The sequence below is a fragment of the Monodelphis domestica genome, chromosome 8 (genome assembly GCF_027887165.1).
Source record: "Monodelphis domestica isolate mMonDom1 chromosome 8, mMonDom1.pri, whole genome shotgun sequence".
Taxonomy (NCBI): Eukaryota; Metazoa; Chordata; class Mammalia; order Didelphimorphia; family Didelphidae; genus Monodelphis; species Monodelphis domestica.
Genome location: NC_077234.1, coordinates 185,273,528 through 185,286,631, shown reverse-complemented (window position 1 = coordinate 185,286,631; position 13,104 = coordinate 185,273,528).

Sequence of the window (13,104 nt, the reverse complement as noted above, 5' to 3'; positions counted from 1 at the left end):
CACCTGCCCTTCTAAAAGGTTCACCATCACTGTCTTAGATTATTGTATTCTTGAGAACAGTGAAGTCCTTCATAGTTGTTCTCTATAGTGTATTGCTGTTACTATGTACAATGTTCTGATTCTGCTTACTTTGTTCTTCATCAGTTCCAGGTTTTTCTGAAATCTTCCTCATTTCCTCATTTCTTATAGCACAACATATTATACCATTATAAGGATATACCATAACTTATTCAGCTTTTCCTCAGTTATTGGGCATCCCTCAATTTCTAATTCTTTGCCACTACAAAAAGAACTACTTTAAATATTTTTGTATAGGTAGGTCCATCCCTCTTTTCCTTTGATCTATATGAGATACAGACCTAGTAGTGGTATTTTTGGGTATTTTCCCTATATTTGTGTATTTTCCTATATCCCCTACAACATGTATTTTTTCCCTTTTATGTCATATTAGCCAATCTGCTAGGTGGGAGGTAGAACCTCAGGATTGTTTGAAGTTGCATTGTTCTAATCAATAATGATTTTGAGCATTTTTTCACATGACTATAAATAGCTTTGATTTCTTCATCTGAAAACTGTCTATCATATCCTTTGATCCATTATCAATTAGGGAATGTGTAGTGCTCATAAATTTAATTCAGTTTTCTATATGTTTTAGGTATAAGGCCTTTGTCAGAGATGCTGGCTATAAAAATCTTTCTCTAGTTATTTGTTTCCCTTCAAATCTTGATTGAATTGGTTTTGTTTGTGGGAAAACATTTTAATTTAATATAGTCAAAATTATTCATTTTATATCTTGTAATGCTTTCTATTTCTTGTTTGGCTATAAATTTTTCCTTTATCCATAAAGCTGTCAGGTAAATGATTCCATGCTCCCCTGATTTACTTGTACCTTTTATATCTAAGTCGTGTCCATTTTATACTTATCTTGCTATACAATGTAAAATGTTGACTTATACCTAGTTTCTGCCACATTATTTTCAAGTTTTTGTCAAATAGTGAGTTCTTATCCCAGAAACTTAGACTTTTGTTTTTATCAAACACTGGATTACTATGATCATTTTCTTTTAAAAATTTTTTTCACTTTTTATTTATTTTTATTTTTTAATTGAAAAAATGTATTTAATTAATTAATTTAGAATATTTTTCCATGGTTACATGATTCATGTTATTTCCCTCCCCTCCTCACCCCTGCCAGCCAACATGCAATTCCACTGGGTTTTACTTGTGTCATTGATCAAGAACTATGGTAATTTTCTGCTGTAGATGTGTACCTAATATTTTTCACCACCACTCATTATTTTGATGTTTACTATTTAGTAGTACAGTTTGAGATGTAGTACAGCTTGGCCACTTTCCTTTATATTAAAAAAATTAATTCCCTTGAAATTTTTTACCTTTTGTTCAGATGAATTTTATTATTTTTTTCTAGCTCTATAAAATAATTTTTTAATAGTTTGATTGTCATGGCAATGAATAGGTAGGTTAGTTTAGGGAGAATTAATATATTAGCTCAACCTATCCATGAGCAATTGCTGTTTTTCCACTTGTTTAGCTGTAACTGTGTGTGAAAAGTGTTTTATAATTTTGATCAATTAGTTCCTGGGTTGTTTTGGTAGATAGATCACCAGGTATTTTATAAAGTCTAAAGTTATTTTAAATGGAATTTTTCTTTCTAACTCTTGCTGCTGGCCTTTGTTGGTAATGTATAGAAATGCTGATGACTTATGTGGGTTTATTTTATGCCTTGAAATTTCACTAAAGTTGTTAATTGTTTCAATTAGTTTTATATTTGATTCTTTAAGTATTACATTACATTACCTGTGAAGAGTGATATGTTTGTTTCCTCATTGCCTATTTGTATTCCTTCCATTTCCTTTTCTTCTTTTATTGCTATAGCTAGCATTTCTAGTACAATGTTGAATAATAGTGGTGATAATGGGCATTTCTGATTTATGCCTGATCTTATTGGGAAGGCTTCCAACTATACCCATTACAGATAATGCTTGGTGATGGACTTAGATAGATACTATTTATCATTTTAAGGAAAGCTCCCTTGATTCTTGTGCTTTCTAGTGTGAAAGATTAAAGCATTTCTTGAAATGCCCCTCTCTTCCCCTTTCTTGTATCAACTCTTGAGTGTCTCCTCATATTAAGTTGTCTTTTCCTTCGTTGGTTCTACTGCTCCTGAATTCATTTTGTTTGTGGTTATTTGGAGGTAGATTTGGTTGAGCTCAGAATATTTCTTCAAGTCAGTGAGCCTATCTTTCCACAACCCCTCCAACATCAAGTTGCCATTTTTTGGTTATTTTTGATCATTTGTAGGTTGTGAGATGAAACCTCAAGGTGGTTTTGATTTGTATTTCTCTTTTTATTACTGATTTAGAGCATTCTTTCATGTGGTTGTGAATACTTTGCAATTCTTTTGAGAACTGTTTATATCCTTTTACCAGTAATAGGCAATCAAGAATGGCTATTTTATATGTGTATATGTGTGAGAAAGCTGATTGATAATTTTTTTTTACTCCAGTCATTTCTCTTCTTAGTGCATTAAAATTGTATGCAAGCTTTTAGTTTAAGTTAATAAAAATTATCTGTTTTATCTTTTATAATCACCTCTTTCTCTTGTTTAGTTAAGAGTCCATCTTTTATACATAGCTGTGAGATATTCATGATTTGTTTAATTTCTAGTTTTTAAAAATAATATGATCATTAATATTAAGATAATGTATTCATTTAGAATGTATGTTGAATATGGTATAAAGTGTTGATCTAAGCATAATTTCTATCAGATTACTTTCCAGTTTTCACAGTAAGTTTTATCAAGTAAGAAATTTCCACCTCCAGCTAACTGATGCTTCTCACTTTATCAAATATTGAATTATTGAGATTCATTGTTTTGAATCTTTGTTTACTCTTTCCTATTGATCTGTCTTTCTGTTCTTTAATCAATAGCAAATGATTTTGGTGACTGTTGATTTATAATTTACTGTGAGATCTAAAAGTGCTATTCTTTCTTTGCCCCTGCCTTAAAAATATTCCTTTCATATTCTAGAGCTTTTGTTTTTCCAAACTAATTTTGTTATTATTTTATCAACTTCTAAGACCTGTCCTCTTGGTAATTTGATTGGCATAGTATTAAAAGTTTAAATTACTGGGCAAGTAGGTTGCTCAGTAGATAGAGAGCCAGGTCTATAGATGGGATGTCCTCAGTTCAAATCTGCAGAAATTTTTTATGTGACCCCGGGCAAGTCACTTTATCCCAATTGACTATCCCTTACTGCTCTTCTGCCTTGGAACTGATATTTAATATCAATTCTAAGGCAAAAAGTAAAGGTTTAAAAAAAGTTTAAATTAACACTAGGAAACACTAATAAAAAGAACCTTTCTTAAAATAAGTAATGTTTAAAATAAAGAGAAAATGTGATCTGTAATGGGGATGAATGAGAAAATTTCCCAGTAAGATCAATAGTAAAACAAGAATGTCCATCATTACTACTATTATTCAGTATTATATTAGAAATGCTATTTATAGCAATTAAACAAGAAAAAGAAATGAGAGGAATAAGAACAAGCAATGAGGAAATAAAACTATCACTCTTTGCAGACAATATGATTAGAGAACCCAAAGAATCATCTAAAAAAAACTAGTTGAGACAATTAAGAACTTTAGCAAAGTTGCAGGATATAAGATAAACCCACATAAATCATCAGCATTTCTATATATTACGAACAAAACCCAGCAGGAAGAGATAGAGAAATTCTATTTAAAATAATTATAGACAATATAAAATACTTGGAAGTCTACCAACCAAGACAAACCCAGGAACTATATGAACATAGTTACAAAATAGTTTTTACACAAATAAAGACAGATTTAAATAACTGTAGAAATATTACTTATTCTTAGGTAGGCTGAACCAAAGTAATAAAAATAATTCTATCTAAATAACTTTACTAATTCATTGCTATGCAAATCAAATTACCAAATAATTATTTTATAGAGATAGAAAAAATAATAAAATTCATCTGGAAGAACAAGAGGTCAAAAATATTGAGGGAATCAATAAAAAATATAAATGAAGCCTAGCAGTATTAGATTTGAAACTATATTGCAAAGTGGTAATCATAAAAATCCGATACTGTAGCATAGCCGATATTGTAGTGTATCAGTGAAATAGATCAAGGATACAGTATGAATACTATATTCCTCTACCTTAGTGACCATTGTTAGCACGAACATGCTGAAACTCAACTACAGATTGTTGCCATACTAATGACTATAGGAAAAGTATAGTATATGCTTAATATATGTTTGTTTACTGACATTTCAGAAAGCCTCATTTTAATCTTCAATCAATTACAAACTTAAAAAAAAAACTGTTTTATGTGCAGTATGGGATTTTCTCCCCATCTTCCCCATTTACCCGAATGAGAAATCAAGTAAACCAAAAGCTGTACCAATTTTTTTTTCAATAGAAATTCCTCCACAAGCAATGTCTAAAAAAAAATGCTTGAACCTGTACTCTGAGTCCATCACCTCTCTATCTAGGGCTGGATAGAATGTTTCACCCAGAATCCTTTGGAATTATGCTGATCAGAGTTCCTAAGTCTTTCAGAGTTTGTTTTTGCAATATTGCTCTTTGTTGTGTAAATTGTTCTCCTAGTGCTACTCACTTCATTTTGCTTCAGTTCCTATAAGTCTTCCCAAGTTGTTCTGAGACAGTCCACTTCATATTTTCTTACAACAAAGTTTCTTACAACAGGGGTATGATGTCCTTGAAATGTTCCTTCACGGATAATATCTCGTCATCATTGATATATTTTTAAAAATATTGAAATTAATTGATTGAAATTAATTGAAATTAATCCAATTATTAGAAGTATTATTGAACTATAATGGAATCATATAATTATTCCTGAGGTTAAAAGTAAAGCTGAAAGAGCTCCTGTTAATGGTCATGGACTTGGGTTTACTATATGATATATATCATTCTATCCCATACATATATCATAATTTGTTCAGCCATTCCCCAATTGATGAGTTTCTCCTCTGTTTCCAATTCTTTGTCATCACAAAAGGAGCTATTTAAACATTTTTGTGTATGTGGGTCTTTTTTTTTTTGATCTTTTGAAATATGTATATCTCTTTGGAGTCTAGTAATATGGTTGAGTAGATAAGTATATATAGTTTAAAAACTTTTTGGAAATAGATCCAAATTGCTTCCCCAAATGGTTAGATAGGTTAACAGTGAATCAATATACCAGTTTTTCCACAACTCCAGCAGTATTTATTATTTTGTTTTCTCTTCTTAATCATTTTTGCTAGTCTTTTGGGTATGAAGTAGTAACAGAACTGTTTTAATTTGCATTTCTCTAATTACAAGTGATTTAGAGTATAGCCATATTCATATGGCTATTTATAGCTTGTAATTCTTTCTCTGAAAATTACTACCTATTCAAATCTTTTGATAATTTCTTAATTGTGCAATGGCTCTTATTTTTATAAATTTGACTCATTTTCCCATATATCTTAGAAATAAATCCTTTACCAGAGAACTTTACTATGAAGAATTTTTATCCCATTTTCTTCCTTCTCTTCTAATTTTAGTTGCAGTAGATTTGTGCAAAAACTTTTAAGTTTTATGTCATCAAAATTATTCATTTTACTGGAGGAATTCCATGTGAACTGGAACAACCTCCAGGAATTGATGCAGAATGAAAGGAGCAGAACCAGGAGAACCTTATACACAGAGACAGATACATTATGACACAACTGAATGTAATGGACTTCTCTACTAGCAGCAATGCAATGATTTGAGGGACTTATGAGAAAGAATGCTATCCACATCCAGAGGAAGAACTGGGGGAGTAGAAACACAGAAGAAAAACAACTGCTTGATCACATAGATTGATGGGGAAATAATTGATGATATAGACTCTAAATGATCATCCTAGTGCAAATATTAATAATATGGAAATAGGTCTTGATCAATGAATGACACATGTTAAACCCAGTGGAATTGCTCATTGGCTATGTGAGGGGTATGGGAGGAAGGGGGAGAAAGAACATGAATCATGTAACCATGGGAAAATATTCCAAATTAATTACTTAAATAAACTTTTAAAAAGTATTTATTTTACCTCCTTTGAACCTTTACATCTCTGATTATTGACCATGAACTCTTTTCCTTTCCATATAGATCTGACAGGTAAAAATACATGTTCCCCTAATTTGTTTATGATGTCATCATTTGCATCTACATCAAGTACCCATTTAGAGCTTGTTTTGTTGTACAGTGTGAGACATTAGTCAATGGTTTCATTGCATATTTGTTTCTATATGTAGTGTTTGTAATTTATTCCTCCCCTCCCCCCTGCTTCCAGCAGACAGGATGTCTTTCTTCAGAGATTATGCAGAGTACAGGAATGCCCAGGGTCTTATGGAACATCATTCCTTCTTTCATGAGAGGAAGGGGTATTATTTACATTTATCTTCAGCAAAAGCTACTGGAATCCCATCCTGATGATTAAATCTGGATGATCATGACATCCAGCTGCATCAGACAATAACCTCAACTCAGATACATGCTGAGATGTCACATCACCATGGTCAAGGACACACAAAAGTGAATTTCATGGACATTATAGGACTTGTGCTAGGTTAGCCAAGGTTTAGTATAGTCCCTGTATTTTATACCTCTTCTTAGTCTTGTTCTACCAGCTTATAAGTGCTACTAAGAAAAAGAAAGAAATTTCTTCTAATTTTAGGTAATGCATATCACCTAGCAGTGATCAAATGATTGCTCTCACCTTATCTCTCCACTGCAATAACCATGGATGGCATAAGTGAGGACCGTACATTTGAGTCATAATGTAATGTAGTTTTACAACCTTTTACCTACTCAAATTGTTCTGATGATTACAGCTTTGTCATCTATTTGGAGATCTAGTACAGCTAGGCAGTCTTACTTATTTCATTATTCTCTGGATAGTCTTGATTCAAGATGAATTTTGTTATTTTTCAAGCTTTATAAAGAAATGCTTTAGTAGTTTGATTTGTAAGGCACTGAATAAGCAAATTAATTTAGGTAGTATTATGATTTTTATAATATTGTCTTAGCCTACCTGTGAGCAATTAATATTTCTTCAGTCATTTAGATGTTTCTCTTTGTTTAAAAAGTGTTTTTAATTGTGCTCATATAATTCTTAAGTGTATTTTGGCAGGGGATTTCCCAAATACTTTGCATCGTTTGTAGTTATTTTAAATGAATGTCTCTTTATCTTTTTGAGCTGGATTCTGTTGGTAATATACAGAAAAGCTGTTGATTCCTTTGAATGTATTTTATACTCTGGAACTCTGCTGAAGTTATTAATTTTTTCAGCTAGGTTTTTAGTTGACTCTCTTGGATTATGTAAGTAAATCATCATGTAATCTGCAGAAAGCCAACCTTTCATTTCCTCATTGCCTATGTTTATTCTTTAAACTTCTTTTTCTTATTGTGATAGCTAGCATTTCAATCACAATATTTATGCATTTCAAATAGATTTTAAGTTTTGTTGGTGTATAGTTGGGAAAAGTAGCTCATTAGTAGTTCCTCTTTGGTTGTGAATTCATCTTTTTTTCATTTTTAATGTGGGTAATTTGCCTTTCTTCTTCTTCTTCTTCTTCTTCTTTTTTTTGGCCAAATATGTTGTTTGTCTGACTCTTAATGACCCTCTAGTGATAGTGGATATTATTCTTTCATCCCTGATATTGGAAAAGCTTCTAGCTTATCCTTATTACAGATGATGTTTGTTCTAGGTTTTAGGTAGATACTCCTTATAATTTTAAGGAAATATCCACTTATTTCTATGCTTTCTAGTTCTTTCAAAATAGAAATGGATGTTAAATTTTGCTAAAAGTTTTTCTGCATCTATGGTCATATGATTTTTGTTGTTTATTTATTTATTTAAACTTTTCCCAATATTGAATCAGGCCTGCATTTATGATAAAAATACAGCCTTATAATGTACAACCTTTGTGATATATTGCTTTAATGTTCTTATTAATACTTTAGTATTTTTGCATCAATATTTATTAAGGATTTAAGCGTACAATTTCTTTCTTTCTTTGGCTCTGGTAGAACCTCTTCTTTTTCTATTTTTTCAGATTTCTTTATATGTAGTATTAGAATGAATTGTTATTTAAGTGTTTCATCCAATTCACTTGTAAATCCATTTGATCTTTTTTTTTCCCCTTTTGGGATTTCATTAATGGCTTATTCAATTTCTTTTACTAAAACAGAATTATTTAAGTACTCTCCTACTGGGTTAATATGGACAATTTATGTTTTTGTAAATATTCATCCATTTCATTTAGATAGTTTTGTTGGCATGTAGTTGGGGAAAATAAATCATTCATTTAAAAAAATTCTTCACTGGTTGTGAATTTACCTTTTTCATTTTTAATATGGGTAATTTGTCCAGTAAGTGTCTGTGGTTAGATTTGAAGAAAGGTCTTCTTGACTCCAGGTCTAGAGCTCTATCCCCTGTCACCTTGCTATCTTGGATCAAATTAGTTTTTGGATTATCACTTTTGTTATTTTTTTTATTAAAAAAACATAGCTCCTATTTTTTTTTGACTGCTCAAAATGAGACTTCAGACTTGTGCCTACATTTTTTTAAAGCAAGGATAGGAGGTAAGGGAGTCATGGCTTTACTGATTTGGTAAATAAGAAAACATCAGGAGATATTGGAAAGTCAGTAACACTCCACAACCAAAGAGAAGAATAACTATTTTTTACAAAGAATGCTATTATTTTTCTCCAAACACAAAGGCTAGATAATTAAATTGGAACATAACCATAAGTAGTTTTGGAAAGCAAGGTTGCCTATCAGATAGTAAATGACATGAAAGGAGTGACAGTCTTATACTAGTTTTACTATTTTCTCTGGTCTCTAGGGCAGTGGTTTACATGCAGCAAGTATGACAAATGTTTGTTAAATTGTTATTATATTGGAGTTCAGAGTTAAGTAGCACTCTTTCTAAACTTTAAAGTAACCTTTGAAAGATTAATTTGGGCTAGGACTAGTTTGAAGCTTTAATTTTATGAGAGAATATGATTTACTTATATTAATACATATCTATTTTATTTATTATAATTTATAAAGAATTTAAGGGATTTCCCCCCTCACATACATTAGTAGTGGAGCTTTGGAACTGCTGATATTCCATCCATGAAGGGAGATCCTAACCCTTCCATGGTTTAAAAAAAATTCTGCATAATGTTTCTCCATTTTTTTCTAATCTCTAAACTCCCTATGAAGCCCTCAGGATATCTTCCCCAAAGGATTGACCCAGGAGGCTCAAATAGCTCTTTAGGTATTTAAACTTTTCACTGGTACTTGAGCAGTTGTCCTATTCTCTATCCCTGGGGCTTGCTATATGTCTGGCCCACTTAGTTTCCTAATGACATCTCCTCAAATATAGCTTTTAAAGCACCCCCTGCTCCCAAATCACCCCAGGTAATCTCCATTGATTTTTGGATCACTTGCAGTTTCCATCCTTTAAACATCATGGCGTGTAGCCATAAAGCATCACCGGGAGGCTATTTGCATTAAAAAAATGAACCCTTGTTTTAGGAACAGCTTGAAATTATTCAAAGTGAAACACACTATCCAAAATACTGGTAGTATTACGGGACTAAGTCCTCATTGGCTAAGACGGGGCACACGTGGAGAACCCGCACTGGGGAGCTGCTCCATTCCGTCCCCCCCCGCCCCCCCGCATTTTTTGCATGCCCCTCCCCTCTGTCCAGCCAACCCTTTCTCCCTCTGTTCTCCATAACCAATGGGGGCTCACGGACAGCTTGGATTTGCCCCCTGGGCACTTGAAGCTGTAACAGGTCCCCGAGACTGGTCAAAGTAACACCACCACTGTGGATAAGGTGTTCTTTGCTTTTTCTTGGGTGGTTAATTCCTTTTGGGCCACAGCGTGTCTCTTTGAGGTATCCTGTAATTTTCTGACGCTTAATACAAGAGCCATGAGTGAAGCTCTGGCAGGCCATTGCCTTGGTTTATGCCTTGCATATCAATAATCCAAGGAGTCTTGCATAATACTAACTCGTCCATTTTATGAAAACATGTATGGAATGTAAGGTTTCTTTCTGGCATAAAAGGAAATGTATTTAATTTGACTTAACAATGTGATGAAGGGAGCTGGGATCCTAAGAAGTCCCATTCGAGTTCCACGAGGACAGGAAGCAGTTTTTGCTTCTATTTGTTTCTTCAGCACTGTGCCTGGCACATTGTACGGGCTAACCAAATGTTTATTGACTGATCGAGGACACACAGAGCCACCTACTGGTTAAAGCTCAAGAACCCTGCTTGTGGGAAAAGCACAAATAGAGCATTGGCCACAGACAAAAACGTTGCCATGTGCTTACCCAAGTCATGAGGAGAGCAGGAAGGTGGGTAGAGAAGAAACATGGAGGTGGCCAAAGAAAATTCTGAAGAATTCTAGGGATGCTTTTGTGATTTCAGACAATGATCTTTGTGTTGGGGAAAGGGCTCAGCCCTTTCTGCTCCATTGTTATGATTAGGTGACTTGAAATTATGAATAAAGTCAAATCATGAAGGAGTGGGAATAATTAGGAGGAAAGATCATGTTAGTAGATCCGGGTCAGGAATGTGGAGGGCAGGAAGTAGGGTGCAACAGGACCTTAAAAGGGGAGTTAGGGCAGGAGTAGAGAAGAGGGGGCCAGAAGGATAGAGGAAGCACCATGGTTCAGGCTCACAGCCCGCAATGAGCTTTGCTAAGAAGGCAGAGGAGCAGAGAGGAAAGTGCCTTGATAAGGTAGATCCATTCCTTGGTATCTGTTTCTTCACCTAACTAGCTCTACCGTTATTTAAATATCCTCTGGTCATCTCCTTCCGAGGCAAGGCATCTATTTGAAAGAGAATAATGAAATGCCCATCATATAATTGTAACAGGTTCCAACTAATTTCAGCAACTTTGAATTTTGATTGAATTATATATATATATATATATATATTATTGAATAATTGAATTAATTTGAATTAATAAAATGCTATTTCAGGAGCTTGTTTTTAAATAAAATTTCCAGGCCTTCCTGCACAAGGGGAATAGTAGGGACTGCTAACAAATGGACAAAGCTTTTAGTTAACATAATTATTAAACTATAACTATCTTGCCCTACAACAAATGAAACAGGTTGTTGTTCAGAAATGGCATTGGATGCTCATTGGAGGTAGACAAGCTGAGCTTAGTAGCCACTTGTGGAAGGAATTCTGGTTCACCCAACACATTGGAATAGATCGTCTTGGAGGTTCTAAGATTCATGGGATCATAGAGATTTCAGAGATCATCTAGTCTCAATCTCTTGATTATATAGGTGAGGAAATTGAGACCCAGGGAGTTTAGGACTTGCCTAAGGTCATACAGGTAGGATTTGAACTGAGGGACTTTGGCTATACATTGGATACTCTTTTCATTGTCTACATTCCTCTACAAGATATTAAGTGTATACAGCATGGAAAATTTACCCTTTTGGTGGCTATTTGGTTTTTCAATGCCTTTCATTTCATACAATAAAGCATAAAATTTTTATTCTTTTGAGACCATCTATCAGTACACAAACTAAAAAACTGATGTCAGAAGAGAAATTAAAAAAAAAAGTTTTGTTGCTTTTTGCCACATTTTCATGACCCCCAACAGGCAGAGGGGACCTAACGTCTTTGGCTTTTGGCCTGCAGCTTATCTCCCATGATGGAAGTGGCAGTGGGAGCAGCTGGCTGCCATCCTATCCTGTTGCTTGGAGGGCATCACACTGTGTGCTTGGCCCATTTAAAAATAGCTTCCCCAGCAGAGTTCTGTGACCTGGGGTTTCTATTCACACATCCCATTCCTTCCGGTCAGCTGGGTTTGCTTACCCTCAGAAAGCTAGCACAAGGCAGCATTCCAATTTTTCTAACACTTTCAAATCTTCACCTACAACGCTTGCTTTCCCAGTCTGTAGGTGCTCAGCCTTCAGCAGCAAGGCTTGTTTAAGTTCTTTCTGTAAGACCTTTGATTAATGGATGAAAAAACTAAGTATAAAACCCTTGTTCATCTCAACCAAATTGCTTCTGTAATTTTTATCCTAAAAGGTTATGCCAATGAAGCACAAACACTGATAAGTCTTGGATTGTTCAGCCAGACCCCAAACCAGATGACAAACTTTTTTGACCAGGGAAAATCCCTTATTAAAGTGTGGAGGGGTTGTAATCCTTATGGGTCAAAGGACTTTGCAAAATAAAATCAGATTAAAGGCAGATTGTTGCAAATGGAAAGGACCTTAGAGATATCCAGTACAGCTTCTTTATTTAAAATGCAGAGTGCCAGAAATATTAAAGCAAGATTACTAGTATGGGGAAGTTTGTAGTGCTTTCCCCCCCCCCCAAAAAAAAAACTCCATAATGCCATCTCTGTTTGGTTTAATGCTCTCTTTCTCCATAATCATTTGTTTTTTAAATGCTTGTTTCTCTCCCATGTGAATTTGATGGGTGATATTAGAACAGAAATTATGAAACTCATGTCCATTATTGGGCCAATAATACATTCAATGATCAAATTATACTTAATCAATTGATTCAATCAAGTAATTGATGAAATATTCTGTATTTGGCATATCATACTTTGGCATGGTAGAAAGATTGCTGGATTTGAATTTTATTTCTGATACCTTGTGGATTTGTGATGCTGGGCAAATCATACTTAAACCTCTCTGGGTCTTGGTGTCTTTGCAAAACAGGGTTAGATTAGATCATCTCGGAGGTATCTTCCACCTCTAAGTCTCTGTGTAACTCATAGTTTTGGCATAAAAAATGGAATCATGGACAAGGATTTAAAAACAGGTTTTCAGTCTAGATTTACCATGCTGCTTCTTTTTAAACCCTTACTTTCTGTCTTAAAATCAATATTAAGTATTAGATCCAAGGCAGAAGAGTGTTTTCTGAAACACATATATAGACATAAACAAACAAACAAAAAAAAGAAGCATTTCCTTTTCAGTTTTGTCTTGAGCAGAAACATTTTTCTTTGCATTCATATTGATATATTTAAAT